Here is a 6000-nt window from a genome sequence, read left to right as displayed (position 1 = left end):
CCAGTAAATATTGTAACATGCATAAATAAATAACTCTAATCTATCACTCTATCTCTCGCTCTTTTTCTCACACCCTTTCTCTCTCTCACACACCCCTCTATCACTATCACACAATCCCCTTTTCTCTCTCACACCTCCCCTGTCACTTGTCTCTCTCACTCTCTTATCTACATATTATAAATCTACAAAATGTTGGTAGAGAGTTAGTGGGAAGTATATTTTTAATATTCTTTCCGAAGAATGGACATTGATATGTCCAAAGCTCCGCCAATTTATGTAGATGCATAACAATATTATCTATGGTTATTCCAAATTGCTTTTTTCATATCATATACAGTTCAATAATTATTTTCTTAGTCTATATTATGTAAATTCATCTATAATTCTGCTGTATTGTGAGCTATTGTATATAAGTGTGTAAGCCAGTATATATTGGAATCTACATAAATAAAGTAATCAATCAATCTCTCTCTCTATCTAATGGAATTAATAGTTTTTATGCTTTGTAAAATTCGTTGAATAATTAGCAATAATTTAATGTATATTGAAGTATAAGCCAGTATATATACTGCAACATACATCAATAAAGAAATCTGATGTCTTACTCTCACTCTCTATCCCTCGCTCTGTCTCAATATCAATCAATCAATCTCTCCCTCTCCCTCCCACACACACTCTCTCTCACTCTCTCTCTCTCTCTCCATATCAATCAATCTCTCTCCCTTTCTCTCTCTCTCTCTTCACAGGCCAACGCTCTCCAGAGCACAAGTGGTCAAGGAGTGAGAAAGCGCCCTTAATTTGCGCGAGTATTGAGCATGAAAACAAAGCCAAAGCCGGCAAAATACCACCTAGTCGTCAATTGGTCACGTGACTGGTGTGTGACGTCACATCATCATCATCATCCACCCCCACCCCCTACCCAACCGCCCCCAAGGGGCAGCAACCACTTACCCAATGCTAGATGCGCACAACTGCTACAACTCTCCCAGTGTACAGTCACACTTTGTGAACAAGCTCTCTTTCAACAAGCGTTACACACACTTTTAACAGGTATTTTCAAAGTTATATTCACACTTTTATAATTAAAATGTGACCGAAATAATTAGAACTATCTAATACTGTTTATAGGTTTGTTACCCTATACTTATTAATCGATTTCAACTTATATCTTCATAATTCTATAGATATTTATATTCTCAAATACAATTGAAAATTAATTATTTAAAACTATCTAAGGCCTAGTTGCACAAAAGCCTGTCCAATTTTAATCACGATCAAATTCCATGAGAAACAATCAGATCAGGTATTTTTTTAAGAAGGCTGCTCTGATTGGTTCTTGTGGCATTCAATCCGGATTAGGAGTAAACAGACTTTTGTGCAACTGAGTGAAAATCTGTTTATAGGCTTGTTACCTCATGCACTAACCGATTTTGACAGATATTCACAACATTTTATTCATATTTCTGGACTTGAATTTAAACTTAAATAATAGGGAGTATTCAATGATAATCTAAACATTTATTAACAGATTAATGTAATTGACTAATTAACTTTATAGCAGATCCAAAACAAGGTTTCGGAAAAGTTTGTAAAGCTGGAAGATAAGTTTTGAATACAATATTATAATTAAAACCCCCAAGAACCTGATAAAGGAGTACAATAATTAGTGATTGGAAAATGGATACACTGAAGAATTACAATATTTCCTCAATTTACTTTCAATCTATTTCCTTTATTATTAGTACATTTTGAATATTTTTATTTTATTCAAATTGTGTATTATAGTGATGAAAGGTGTTTGATAATTAAAATATTACCTATTTATTGAATTTTCAATAATATATTATTATGTAGAATTGGATTGAACTAATATTTAAGAAAATTATAATTGAATTGCACTAAGAAAAAATTGTTGAATGGAAATATTATGATGATAATAAGAATATTTCATTAAAGCAATCTTTAACAAATTGTATCATAGAATGTTTTTTCAACTGTTGAATTAATAATTGCACTCTACTATACATGTATAATACACATCATATACTAATCAATTTATGAACAGTGCTAATGGATTAAGTTATATAGATTTCAGCCCAAAATACTGCGATTTCATAATTGGAGTAATTTCTATCAATTAACTTGAAATGCCATTCATAGGCCCGGTCGCAAAACAGCCTGTTAAATTTTAACCGTGATTAATTTCACAAGAACCAATCAGAGAAGACGTTTTTGAAAAGACGGCTTCTCTGATTGGTTCTCATGGAATTAATCACGATTAAAATTTAACCGGCTGTTGTGCAACCGGCACATAGTGTTGTGGTACTGATACTTGAATCTGAAACTATGATAAGAATTAGTTAGATTTGGTGTGCAATTCTATTATCGTTTTGATATTCTATTGGTTTTACTAAACAGAAATATGATTGATAAAAATATACGGTAATAAAAAACTGATTGATAGTATCTGATATTTTGGTGATACCCACAAATCCACGTGACTGTTAAAAAAATATTTGAGTTTACTCGAATAATCTATTGAAAGATCATTGAAATTTCCCCTAGAATATGATTTAAAAAAAAAGTATGCAAAACTCGGATAATGAGGTAATGAACAATAATTAAAAGAGGTTAAAAATGCCAGTCCTAGTCACAATTTTCTCGTTTTTCATTAAAATACTTGAAAATGGAAACAGAAAAAGATGAAGGAAACAGAATATGCTAAAGAAGGAAATAGAACTAGAATATAAGTAAAGATATAGCCTAGAATAGAAATAGGAAATGGAACACCATGTTCCTTGAGTTTTAAAAAAAGATAATGAATAAATATGAATAAATAGAGGTACAAAAGTAGCTACAAAATTAACACTTTTAACGCTTTTATATACTTGTTGATCAAATAAATACGAAATTATGGAAATTCTATTCAATTGAATATCAAGAGCGGATTAAGAATTAATTGAACAAGGTGGTAATCATTGCATCAAGAGATTTTTAGCATTGTAGGCAACAGTGCGCATTGAAACAGTTGTGTCTTTGAACCCAAAAAGGGTACAATTCAGTTTTAAAAATATTAAACAATTATACCATCCATACCATGGTAATATTGTGAATGAACAGAAATAGTTGAACCATCTTCACTTGAAATCGATAATTTTAAGTTAAACCCACTTTACCTACGATCTACTTTACTGTAACCATTATACATTACCATCTAAAAATAGCAAGAAGGAATCAGAAAACAGTCAATTTTCGATTTAGAAGAACTGTTGAAGAATTAATTTATGCCCAACAAGCATGCCGTGTTGGGATTGCTTTTGGTTAGGAAATGCCAACTTTTACAGGCAAAAAGTCGATCTGTCACTCAATTAATCATTTAGTAACACGATTCTGAATGGAATTCACAACAAACCACTGAATTAATTTTTGAGTACACTCTGATTCCAAATAATGTCTAAACAAAGGTTGATCTTCATCAGAGATTTCAGGATCTCTGGAAAACAGTATTGATTTTTCACAGATTTAATTGACTAATAAATTTTTGATACTGATTGATTGGAATATGATGATTTATAAAATTATTTAATGAATATGTTATTGATGATTTATGAGGTTTGTTTTAGCGTTCACCTGTAAACCTCTTAGGGCCATTTGCACAGTATCAGTTTAAACTAAATTACATTTTTAACTGGATTAAATCCATATCAAGTCTTGTTCTTTATAATGTGGTTTATTTTTAGTTTAAGCCACCAGCTGATTAAATTCAGTTTAAGCTTTGACTGTGCAAACGGCCCTTGGAGTTGTATTTTCTTTATGTAATCTATTCTCAATAAATAAATGAATAAACATTTATCGAATTGCATCAGGTCAGTGTAGTTCCCGAGAAATTGAGTATGAACTACATAATTATTTATAAACACACTTGATCATTATGAGCTTTGAATAGGAAAATTGAAATATGTATGTAAATTTTTACTTAGGCCCTGTTGTACAGAAGCCGGTTAAATTTTAACCGTGATTGAATCCACGAGAACCAATCAGAGAAGGCGTTTTTGAAAAGACAGCTTCTCTGATTGTTTCTCGTGAAATTGATCACGGTTAAAATTTAACCGGCTTTTGTGCAACCGTCACATAGAATGGTTTAGTATTGTTGAATAAATTGATACTATTAATGGATGAAAAATAGAAATCCTCCAACAGAGTAAATAATAAAGAAGACACATGACAGAGTACAGAATTTCTTCATTTCTGTACCTGCTTACATTTTGGGAAAAAAATGGAGAATCGAAAGTTCAACCGCTTTTAAATCTTGAATGTTGTTTTCCATCACGAACTGCTTATTATTAAATCACTTTTTGCTTTTAGAAAAAACGACTAGCAGTCAAATATTTTACAATAAATGAATAAATCACTCACTGGACAACGAGATCTTTCGGAAGTTCCGCCATCTTCTTGGTTGTACTCATAGACAAGTAGAAGGATAGGATGGCAATTTTTAGTGTGCTGTTGGTGTCTATTAGATTAGTGTCTGTTGGTGCTGTTGGTGTCTATTGGTGTCTATTGGGTTTGTTGTGGCTGAGAAGGTAATCATTTGAAGTTGGTTTGTTCGTTTAATATACATCGTCTATTGCTTTTAAATTGGGTGTATATTTCAAATTGTTCTATTGTGTCTAATTCTGGTCCTTTGTTTTTTATGTGTATGATTTGTAGATCAGTATTTATGTTTGTGTGTTTGTGATTTTCTTGAATTAGGTGGTCGGCGAATGCACATTCTGTTTTTGTTTTTAGTTCCTGAATATGTTCCTTGTATCTTTGATTGAAAGAACGGCCTGTCTGTCCGATATAGAATTTATCACATTCAGAGCATTTTAGCTTGTATACTCACTTTTAAATGTGTCACTATTGGATTATTTGTACGATTCATTTCTTACGTTTTATTGATTTTTTTTCAATATTGAAGGATACACCACATCTCAACAAAAGCATGTAATCCAACTGAATTTTTTCTTCTTTTATTGATCCAATAATAAACAATTATTTTTTTAAATAATTTGGTGTAGGATCAACTGGCACAGGCAAAAACTGTTCCTCCCCGGAATTTTTATTCATTTTTGTAATTTTTCTCCAAACACCGATCCTGTTTGAATTATTGACCACCAATTAACGTCCAACAGTTGCAACCTAATCGAAACTGAATGAAACTCCAATTGTCGACAATCAAACATTAAACTATCACAAAATCAATTTGTCCACCGGGCCCCAACCCAACAACTGTTGCAAGCGTCTATTTTTAACACCCAATCTGATTTATATTTTCACCTCGTTTTAGAAATAAAAGAAACGGAACACCATATCGATTACAGCAAGTGGGGCAACCACTCCTTTATTATTCAAGTTCGTTGTAGGGTTGCCGAAACTTTCAATGCAATAAACTGACCACTACACACCCTCTCTTTCTTCTTTATCCTCTCGCCCTTATCTTCCTTCTCACTCCCTCTTCTGACTTGCTTCTTCATCATCATCTCTCCCTTATCTTCTTCCTCATTCCTCTTATTTCTTGCTGCTTTATCCTCTCTCCCTTTTCACTCCCTCTTCTTTCTCACTCCCTCATCTTTCTTGCTTCTTTTCCCTCTCTCCCTTTTCACTCCCTCTTCTTTCCTGCTGCTTTATCCTCTCTCCCTTCTCACTCCCTCTTCTTTCTTGCTTCTTTATCCTCTCTTCTCTTGTATAGTATCTTCTTTCTCACTCCCTCATCTTTCTTGCTTCTTTATCCACTCTCCCTTATCTCCTTACTCACTCCCTCTTCTTTCCTGCTTCTTTAGCTTCTCTACCTTATCTTCTTCTTCAATCCCACGCCCCCTGACCCAATCCCACAGGTCACTAGTTCATCGACGCATTCTCCGCAGACCTCCCTCAACTAAGGTTAGAAAAAGATAAAGACAGTCTATGCAATTGCACGTACAATCACCCTGTCCCACAATAAAAACTGATGCAAAAACC

The 6000-nt window shown here is 33.1% G+C and overlaps 1 protein-coding gene across 1 annotated transcript in view; it reads left to right on the top strand.

The window, feature by feature from the left end:
* The first annotated feature begins 949 nt into the window (after positions 1 to 949).
* Positions 950 to 6000, top strand: part of LOC111064451 (microtubule-associated protein tau) — a 94963-nt gene continuing 89912 nt past the window's right edge. The window contains exon 1 of the mRNA XM_039433776.1: positions 950 to 1050. The gene's annotated coding sequence lies outside the window, so the exon portion shown is untranslated. The remainder of the gene's footprint in view (positions 1051 to 6000) is intronic.

This window comes from Nilaparvata lugens, chromosome 8 (genome assembly GCF_014356525.2).
Source record: "Nilaparvata lugens isolate BPH chromosome 8, ASM1435652v1, whole genome shotgun sequence".
NCBI lineage: Eukaryota > Metazoa > Arthropoda > Insecta > Hemiptera > Delphacidae > Nilaparvata > Nilaparvata lugens.
Note: the sequence above shows the minus strand (reverse complement) of the source record. Positions and strands in the feature narration are given on the sequence as shown.